This window comes from Salvelinus fontinalis, chromosome 5 (assembly GCF_029448725.1).
Source record: "Salvelinus fontinalis isolate EN_2023a chromosome 5, ASM2944872v1, whole genome shotgun sequence".
NCBI lineage: Eukaryota > Metazoa > Chordata > Actinopteri > Salmoniformes > Salmonidae > Salvelinus > Salvelinus fontinalis.
Window position 1 is genome coordinate 59,459,039 of NC_074669.1, and position 11,433 is coordinate 59,470,471.

Genomic DNA, 11,433 nt, shown 5'->3' on the forward strand with positions numbered 1-11,433 from the left:
AAGACCCACCATGAGGGCCCATCATGAGGGCCCACCATGAGGGCCCACCATGAGGACCCACTATGAGGGCCCACCATGAGGAACCACTATGAGGGCCCACCATGAGGAACCACTATGAGGACCCACCATGAGGGCCCACTATGATAACCCACCATGAGGGCCCACTATGATAACCCACCATGAGGGCCCACTATGAGGACTCACCAAGAGGACCCACCATGAGGGCCCACCATGAGGAACCACTATGAGGGCCCACCATGAGGAACCACCATGAGGACCCACCATGAGGGCCCACTATGATAACCCACCATGAGGGCCCACTATGAGGACCCACCAAGAGGACCCACCATGAGGGCCCACTATGAGGACCCACTATGAGGGCCCACCATGAGGACCCACCATGAGGGCCCACTATGAGGAACCACTATGAGGGCCCACCATGAGGACCCACCATGAGGACCCACTATGAGGACCCACTATGAGGGCCAACCATGAGGATCCACCATGAGGGCCCAGTATGAGGGCCCACTATGAGGGCCCACTATGAGGACCCACTATGAGGGCCCACTATGAGGGCCCACTATGAGGGCCCACTATGAGGGACCACTATGAGGACCCACTATGAGGGCCCACTATGAGGGCCCACTATGAGGGCCCACTATGAGGGCCCACTATGAGGGCCCACTATGAGGGCCCAGTATGAGGGCCCACTATGAGGGCCCACTATGAGGGCCCACCATGAGGGCCCACGATGAGGGCCCACTATGAGGGCCCACCATGAGGGCCCAGTATGAGGACCCACCATGAGGGCCCACCATGAGGGTCCACAATGAGGGCCCAGTATGAGGGCCCAGTATGAGGACCCACCATGAGGGCCCACCATGAGGACCCACCATGAGGGCCCACCATGAGGACCCACCATGAGGACCCACCATGAGGGCCCACCATGAGGGCCCACCATGAGGGCCCAGTATGAGGACCCACCATGAGGGCCCACCATGAGGGCCCACCATGAAGACCCACCATGAGGACCCACTATGAGGGCCCACCATGAGGACCCACCATGAGGACCCACCATAAGGACCCACTATGAGGGCCCACTATGAGGACCCACCATGAGGGCCCACCACGAGGACCCACTATGAGGGCCCACTATGAGGACCCACAATGAGGGCCCACCATGAGGACCCACCATGAGGACCCACTATGAGGACCCACTATGAGGGCCCAGTATGAGGGCCCACCATGAGGGCCCAGTATGAGGACCCACCATGAGGGCCCACCATGAGGGCCCACCATGAGGGCCCACCATGAGGACCAACCATGAGGACCCACTATGAGTGCCCACCATGAGGGCCCACCATGAGGGCCCACCATGAGGGCCCACCATGAGGACCCACCATGAGGGCCCACCATGAGGACCCACCATGAGGACCCACCATGAGGACCCACCATGAGGGCCCACCATGAGGACCCACCATGAGGGCCCACCATGAGGACCCACCATGAGGGCCCAGCATGAGGGCCCACTATGAGGACCCACCATGAGCACCCACTATGAGGGCCCACTATGAGCACACACCATGAGGACCCACTATGAGGGCCCACCATGAGGGCCCACCATGAGGACCCACTATGAGGGCCCACCATGAGGGCCCACTATGAGGACCCACCATGAGGACCCACTATGAGGGCCCACTATGAGGACCCACCATGAGGACCCACTATGAGGACCCACAATGAGGGCCCAGTATGAGGACCCACTATGAGGACCCACTATGAGGGCCCACTATGAGGGCCCACTATGAGGACCCACCATGAGGACCCACCATGAGGGCCCACTATGAGGACCCACCATGAGGACCCAGTATGAGGGCCCACTATGAGGGCCCACCATGAGGGCCCACTATGAGGGCCCACCATGAGGACCCACCATGAGGACCCACCATGAGGGCCCACTATGAGGGCCCACTATGAGGACCCACTATGAGGACCCACCATGAGGACCCACTATGAGGGCCCACTATGAGGACCCACCATGAGGACCCACTATGAGGACCCACAATGAGGGCCCAGTATGAGGACACACCATGAGGACCCACTATGAGGACCCACTATGAGGGCCTACTATGAGGGCCCACTATGAGGACCCACCATGAGGACCCAGTATGAGGGCCCACTATGAGGGCCCACCATGAGGGCCCACCATGAGGGCCCACTATGAGGGCCCACCATGAGGACCCACCATGAGGACCCACCATGAGGGCCCACTATGAGGGCCCACTATGAGGACCCACTATGAGGGCCCAGTATGAGGGCCCACCATGAGGACCCAGTATGAGGACCCACCATGAGGACCCACTATGAGGACCCACCATGAGGGCCCACCATGAGGGCCCACCACGAGGGCCCACCACGAGGGCCCACCATGAGGGCCCACTATGAGGGCCCACTATGAGGACCCACTATGAGGACCAAACTAAATGAAACACGCACCAAACTGAAAGACAGAAAGCAAGACACAAAGTAGTGATGTTAACTTTGATATCAGAGAAGCTCCGAGGCATGCGTCGAAATCGCTAAGAAGTTTATTTCGAAGCAGTATGCCAATGCTTTTTTCGCTTTATCAGAAGCATGTCAATGGCGTCCAAAGCTTTGTATCATCGAACAACCACCTGATTGGTTTGGTGTTGGTTTTGGTAGAAGACAAGGTGACCCTGTGCATGAGCTACGGCGTGTCTAAGTCATCTATAATAATTTGTCTGTTATAAATTATTTTGACCAGCAGGTGTCACTAGTGTATGATGAAATCCTCAAGTGATAAACCTATTTTTCGATACAATTGTCTGGAAATGCTCAATGCTTCAAGAGAGCTTAGTTTCCCCATTACAACCAAGGGAATAGGGCTCTGGTCACTAGTAGTTCACTATGTAGGGAATAGGGCCCTGTGGCTCCGGTGTGAAGTCTGCTGTCCCCTAGAGGTGAGATGTGGGTAGGGGAAATGGAATGTCTTATTGTGTCTCTGGGGTGGAGTCTGCTGCCCCCTAGAGGTGAGATGTGGGTAGGGGAAATTGAATGTCTTACTGTGGCTCCGGTGTGAAGTCTGCTGCCCCCTAGAGGTGAGATGTGGGTAAGGGAAACGGAATGTCTTGCTGTGGCTCTGGGGTGAAGTCTGCTGCCCCCTAGAGGTGGGATGTGCATAGTGAAAATGGAGTGTCTTACTGTGGCTCCGGGGTGGAGTCTGCTGCCCCCTAGAGGTGAGATGTGGGTAGGGGAAATGGAATGTCTTACTGTGGCGAAGTCTGCTGCCCCCTAGAGGTGAGATGTGGGTAGTGGAAATGGAATGTCTTACTGTGTCTCCGGGGTGAAGTCTGCTGCCCCCTAGAGGTGAGATGTGGGTAGTGGAAATGGAATGTCTTAATGTGGCTCCGGGGTGAAGTCTGCTGCCCCCTAGAGGTGGGATGTCAGTAGTGGAAATGGAATGTCTTACTGTGGCTCTGGGGTGATGTCTGCTGTCCCCTAGAGGTGAGATGTGGGTAGTGGAAATGGAATGTCTCACTGTGGCTCCGAGGTGAAGTCTGCTGCCCCCTAGAGGTGAGATGTGGGTAGTAGAAATGGAATGTCTTACTGTGGCTCTGGGGTGAATGCTTACGAGCCTGCTGGTGCCTACCATCGCTCAGTCAGACTGCTCTATCAAACATCAAATCATAGACTTAATTCTAACATAATAACACACAGAAATACGAGCCTTTGGTCATTAATATGGTAGAATCCGGAATCTATCATTTCGAAAACAAAATGTTTCATATTTCAGTGAAATACGGAACCGTTCCGTATTTTATCTAACAGGTGGCATCCATAAATCTAAATATTGTTGTTACATAGTACAACCTTCAATGTTATGTCATAATTACGTTAAATTCTGGAAAATTAGTTCGCAACGAGCCAGGCGGCCCAAACTGTTGCATATACCCTGACTCTGCGTGCAATGAACGCAAGAGAAGTGACACAATTTCACCTGAATATGCAGGTTTAAAAATATACTTCTGTGTATTGATTTTAAGAAAGGCATTGGTGTTTATGGTTAGGTACAGTTGTGCAACGATTGTGCTTTTTTCGCAAATGCGCTTTTGTAAAATCATCCCCCGTTTGGCGAAGTTGGCTTTCTTTGTTAGGAAGAAATAGTCTTCACACAGTTCGCAACGAGCCAGGCGGCCCAGACAGCTGCATATACCCTGACTCTGTTGCAAGAGAAGTGACACAATTTACCTAGTTAAAAGAAATTCATGTTAGCAGGCAATATTAACTAAATATGCAGATTTAAAAATATATACTTGTGTATTGATTTTAAGAAAGGCATTGATGTTTATGGTTAGGTACACATTGGAGCAACGACAGTTCTTTAACGCAAATGCGCACCGCATCGATTATATACAATGCAGGACACGCTAGATAAACTAGTAACATCATCAACCATGTGTAGTTAACTAGTGATTATGATTGATTGATTGATTGTTTTTTATAAGATATGTTTAATGTTAGCTAGCAACTTACCTTGGCTTCTTACTGCATTCGCGTAACAGGCAGGCTCCTCGTGGAGTGCAATGAGAGGCAGGTGGTTAGAGCGTTGGAGTAGTTAACTGTAAGGTTGCAAGATTGAATCCCCGAGCTGACAATGTAAAAATCTGTCGTTCTGCCCGTGAACAAGGCAGTTAACCCACAGTTCCTAGGCCGTCATTGAAAATAAGAATGTGTTCTTAACTGACTTGCCTGGTTAAATAAATAAAGGTGTAAAAAATATATATATATATAAAAAACGGCCAAATCGGTGCCCAAAAATACCGATTTCCGATTGTTATGAAAACTTGAAATCGGCCCTAATTAATCGGCCATCGGCCATTCCGATTAATCGGTCGACCTCTAGTAATTACCTAAATGTTTGGGCTATTTTGAACCTATTACAAAAAATAAATAAAAAAATAAAAAATTGGGGGGGATTCAAAGGCTTTACCAAAGGCTTTACTAAAGCTGGGCTTGCTGTGTAAATGTCTATTAACCACATTCTTGATTGACCTTGAAATGTGGCGGTCATGACATTATGACAGCCACACTTAGCATCTCCTGGCTTCCATAGCCTACAAGCCACTGAGAACCTCTACATTTTAGAAAGTCTTATACATCCATTTAATATAGCCTACACCATCACACTAAATCCATTACTTATTTTAGACAGGTCTAAAGAAACATGATATGAAGAAAATGTAGTCTATTTCAGAAGAAAGGAATAGCATACTGGCCCTGATTTGGCTATGCCATATGGCTGTGGGCTACTACACTAGTTCATTTATCAGACAAGATTTGCTTAGAATTCGGTGGCATTATTTTATATTATTTTATAGTATGCAGAAGACAATTCAACAAAATAGAAAGGATAAGATATGAGCTCTTAGTTTTTTATGCAGGCTGTACACACTTCATCAGTCTCTCATTCCCAATTTGACAAACACTTGCTCCTGCTTCGAATTTCCAGGCTGCAACACCTATGTGTGGCTGTAACGCCCACTAAATAAATCCAGGCGTTTTGCGGCCAGTGGCCGTTGTACCCGTGGGCTGAATATAATAATTATAATTCCCGTCCCCGGCTGCATGTTCAGCACCTCTCACACACATGGCTCTCCATCACGTGATCGGGTCTTTCGCACAGGCTACAAGTGAAGACAGACATATTGGGGACGCAACTGCGCGAGACCTTATCCAATTCCGAGGCGCATATTAAAGATATTGGAAGAACTGTCCACATTTACTTTTCGTCAGCCAACAAGATGAGTAGGCCAAACAAACAGCAAAAGTCGATCTACTATTCTCCATAGTACAGAAGTTAACCTATTATATTCTGTGCAACAAATAAATATTCCAAACATTTTCTGGGACAGTTGTGGGATGCAATTCGTGGAGGCTACTGAGGGGAGGACAGCTCATAACAATGGAATGGAATGAATGGAAAGGCTACTGAGGGGAGGACAGCTCATAACAACGGAATGGAATGAATGGAAAGGCTACTGAGGGGAGGACAGCTCATAACAACGGAATGGCATCAAACACATGGTTTATATGATATCACATGGTTTATATGATATCACATGGTTTATATGATATCACATGGGTTTCATGGTTTGTATGATATCACATGGGTTTCATGGTTTGTATGATATCACATGGGTTTCATGGTTTGTATGATATCACATGGTTTTCATGGTTTGTATGATATCACATGGTTTCATGGTTTGTATGATATCACATGGTTTTCATGGTTTATATGATATCACATGGGTTTCATGGTTTGTATGATATCACATGGGTTTCATGGTTTGTATGATATCACATGGGTTTCATGGTTTGTATGATATCACATGGTTTGTATGATATCACATGGGTTTCATGGTTTGTATGATATCACATGGGTTTCATGGTTTGTATGATATCACATGGTTTGTATGATATCACATGGGTTTCATGGTTTGTATGATATCACATGGGTTTCATGGTTTGTATGATATCACATGGGTTTCATGGTTTGTATGATATCACATGGTTTTCATGGTTTGTATGATATCACATGGGTTTCATGGTTTGTATGATATCACATGGGTTTCATGGTTTGTATGATATCACATGGGTTTCATGGTTTGTATGATATCACATGGGTTTCATGGTTTGTATGATATCACATGGGTTTCATGGTTTGTATGATATCACATGGGTTTCATGGTTTGTATGATATCACATGGTTTTCATGGTTTGTATGATATCACATGGGTTTCATGGTTTGAATGATATCACATGGGTTTCATGGTTTGTATGATATCACATGGTTTTCATGGTTTGTATGATATCACATGGGTTTCATGGTTTGTATGATATCATATGGTTTGTATGATATCACATGGTTTTCATGGTTTGTATGATATCACATGGTTTGTATGATATCACATGGGTTTTATGGTTTGTATGATATCACATGCCCGAGGGAGTTATTCAACTGGCCCCTCCATCGCGACGTAACCTGAACGCCCATATGCTAACTACGGCCCGCTAATCGTTAGCTGTCTTGAGCATATCGACTGCTATCTGAACAGGTCTATTGAACAATCTTCTTAGGCCACTATAACTATTTTGACAATTGGATTGGTCCCCTCTACCACACGGAACCCCACTAATCTACCGACGGAAATGCACGGCGTGGCTAAAAACAGACCTCCATCTTCTGCTAGCTTGCTACCCATGACTAGCTGTCTGAATCACGAAGCTAGCACCAGTTAGCAAACACAATTCTACAATTCACAACCTCTCTTTTGCCATCGCCATCCGGCTTGGATTCTCTGTCGACACGACCACGTCTGGTCTGCAGACGAATACCCCATCCGCTGTTCCCTCAACCGGCCTCCGTCTGAGCAGACCCCCTCCGTCTGAGCAGACCACCCCCCGGGCTACTAACTTTAAACGCCGCGGGCTAGCTTAGTGGAGGCCTCCCTGCTCCATCTACGGCTGCCCCCTGGACACTATGATCACTTGGCTACATAGCTGATGCCTGCTTGACTGTCCATTAATTCACGGTACTCCATTCCGTTTATTTGTGTTTTATCTGTCGGCTCTGTGCTTTAACTCAGGAACTGTGTGTAGTTAATCCGACCCTCTCTGCCTAGTCATCGCCATTTTTACCTTCTGTTGCTGTGTTAGCTGACTAGCTGCTGTTATCTCACCTGTTGTTTTAGCTAGCTCTCCCAATCAAGACCTGCAATCACTTTATGCCTTATTGTATGTCTCTCTCAAATATCAATATGCCTTGCATACTGTTGTTCAGGCTAGTTATCATTGTTTTGGTTTGCAATGGACCCCGTAGTTCCACTCTCCGTACCTCTGATACCTCCTTTGTCCCACCCCCCACACATGCGGTGACCTCACCCATTGAGACCAGCATGTCCAGAGATACAACCTCTCTTATCATCACCCAGTGCCTGGGCTTGCCTCCGCTGTACCCGTGCCCCACCATACCCTGGTCTGCACATTATGCCCAGAATCTATTCTACCACGCCCATAAATCTGCTCCTTTTATTCCTTGTCCCCAACGCTCTAGGCGACCAGTTTTGATAGCCTTTAGCCGCACCCTCATCCTACTACTCCTCTGTTCCTCGGGTGATGTGGAGGTAAACCCAGGCCCAGCATGTCCCCAGTCACCCTCATTTGTTGACTTCTGTGATCGAAAAAGCCTTGGCCTCATGCATGTCAACATCAGAAGCCTCCTCCCTAAGTTTGCCTTACTCACCGCTTTAGCACACTCTGCCAACCCTGATGTCCTTGCCGTGTCCGAATCCTGGCTTAGGAAGGCCACCAAAAATTCTGAGATTTCCATACCCAACTATAACACTTTCCGTCAAGATAGAACTGCCAAAGGGGGAGGAGTTGCAATCTACTGCAGAGATAGCCTGCAAAGTTCTGTCATACTTTCCAGGTCTATGTCCAAACAGTTCGAACTTCTAATTTTAAAAATTAATCTCTCCAGAAATAAGTCTCTCACTGTTGCCGCCTGCTACCGACCCCCCTCAGCTCCCAGCTGTGCCCTGGACACCATCTGTGAATTGATCGCTCCCCATCTAGCTTCATAGTTTGTTCTGTTAGGTGACCTAAACTGGGATATGCTTAACACCCCGGCAGTCCTACAATCTAAGCTTGATGCCCTCAATCTCACACAAATCATCAAGGAACCCACCAGGTACAACCCTAAATCCGTAAACATGGGCACCCTAATAGACATTATCCTGACCAACTTGCCCTCCAAATACACCTCTGCTGTCTTCAATCAAGATCTCAGCGATCACTGCCTCATTGCCTGTATCCGCCACGGGTCCGCGGCCAAACGACCACCCCTCATCACTGTCAAACGCTCCCTAAAACACTTCTGCGAGCAGGCCTTTCTAATCGACCTGGCCCAGGTACCCTGGAAGGATATTGACCTCATCCCGTCAGTTGAGGATGCCTGGTCATTCTTTAAAAGTTACTTCCTCACCATATTAGACAAGCATGCTCCGTTCAAAAAATGCAGAACCAAGAACAGATATAGCCCTTGGTTCACTCCAGACCTGACTGCCCTCGACCAGCACAAAAACATCCTGTGGCGAACTGCAATAGCATCGAAGAGCCCCCGCGATATGCAACTGTTCAGGGAAGTCAGCAACCAATACACGCAGTCAGTCAGGAAAGCAAAGGCCAGCTTTTTCAAGCAGAAATTTGCATCCTGTAGCTCTAACTCCAAAAAGTTCTGGGATACTGTAAAGTCCATGGAAAACAAGAGCACCTCCTCCCAGCTGCCCACTTCACTGAGGCTAGGTAACACGGTCACCACTGATAAGTCCGTGATAATCGAAAACTTCAACAAACATTTCTCAATGGCTGGCCATGCCTTCCTCCTGGCGACTCCAACCTTGGCCAACAGCCCCGCCCCCCCCCCCCCCCGCTGCTACTCGCCCAAGCCTCCCCAGCTTCTCCTTTACCCATATCCAGATAGCAGATGTTCTGAAAGAGCTGGAAAACCTGGACCCATACAAATCAGCTGGGCTTGACAATCTGGACCCCCTATTTCTGAAACTGTCCGCCGCCATTGTCGCACCCCCTATTACCAGCCTGTTCAACCTCTCCTTCGTATCATCTGAGATCCCCAAGGATTGGAAAGCTGCCGCGGTCATCCCCCTCTTCAAAGGGGGAGACACCCTGGACCCAAACTGTTACAGACCTATATCCATCCTGCCCTGCCTATCTAAGGTCTTCGAAAGCCAAGTCAACAAACAGATCACTGACCATCTCGAATCCCACCGTACCTTCTCCGCTGTGCAATCCGGTTTCCGAGCCGGTCAGTCACGGGTGCACCTCAGCCACGCTCAAGGTACTAAACGATGTCATAACCGCCATCGATAAAAGACATTACTGTGCAGCCGTCTTCATCGACCTGGCCAAGGCTTTCGACTCTGTCAATCACCATATTCTTATCGGCAGACTCAGTAGCCTCGGTTTTTCTAATGACTGCCTTGCCTGGTTCACCAACTACTTTGCAGACAGAGTTCAATGTGTCAAATCGGAGGGCATGTTGTCCGGTCCTCTGGCAGTCTTTATGGGGGTACCACAGGGTTCAATTCTCGGGCCGACTCTTTTCTCTGTATACATCAATGATGTTGCTCTTGCTGCGGGCGATTCCCTGATCCACCTCTACGCAGACGACACCATTCTGTATACTTCCGGCCCTTCCTTGGACACTGTGCTATCTAACCTCCAAACGAGCTTCAATGCCATACAACACTCCTTCCGTGGCCTCCAACTGCTCTTAAACGCTAGTAAAACCAAATGCATGCTTTTCAACCGTTCGCTGCCTGCACCCGCACGCCCGACTAGCATCACCACCCTGGACGGTTCCGACCTAGAATATGTGGACACCTATAAGTACCTAGGTGTCTGGCTAGACTGCAAACTCTCCTTCCAGACTCATATCAAACATCTCCAATCCAAAATCAAATCTAGAGTCGGCTTTCTATTCCGCAACAAAGCCTCCTTCACTCACGCCGCCAAACTTACCCTAGTAAAACTGACTATCCTACCGATCCTCGACTTCGGCGATGTCATCTACAAAATAGCTTCCAATACTCTACTCAGCAAACTGGATGCAGTTTATCACAGTGCCATCCGTTTTGTTACTAAAGCACCTTATACGACCCACCACTGCGACCTGTATGCCCTAGTCGGCTGGCCCTCGCTACATGTTCGTCGTCAGACCCACTGGCTCCAAGTCATCTACAAGGCTATGCTAGGTAAAGTGCGGCCTTATCTCTGTTCACTGGTCACGATGGCTACACCCACCCGTAGCACGCGCTCCAGCAGGTGTATCTCACTGATCATCCCTAAAGCCAAAACCTCATTTGGACGCCTTTCCTTCCAGTTCTCTGCTGCCTGCGACTGGAACGAATTGCAAAAATCTCTGAAGTTGGAGACTTTTATCTCCCTCAACAACTTTAAAAATCTGCTATCCGAGCAGCTAACCGATCGCTGCAGCTGTACATCTGTAAACTACCCACCCAATTTACCTACCTCACCCCCCATACTGCTTTTATTTATTTACTTTTCTGTTCTTTTGCACACCAGTATCTCTTCTTGCACATGATCATCTGATGATTTATCACTCCAGTGTTAATCTGCTAAATTGTAATTACTCGATTTATTGCCTACCTCATGCCTTTTGCACACATTGTATATAGATTCTCTTTTTTTTCTACCATGTAATTGACATGTTTATTGTTTACTCCATGTGTAACTCTGTGTTGTTGTCTGTTCACACTGCTATGCTTTATCTTGGCCAGGTCGCAGTTGCAAATGAGATCTTGTTCTCAACTA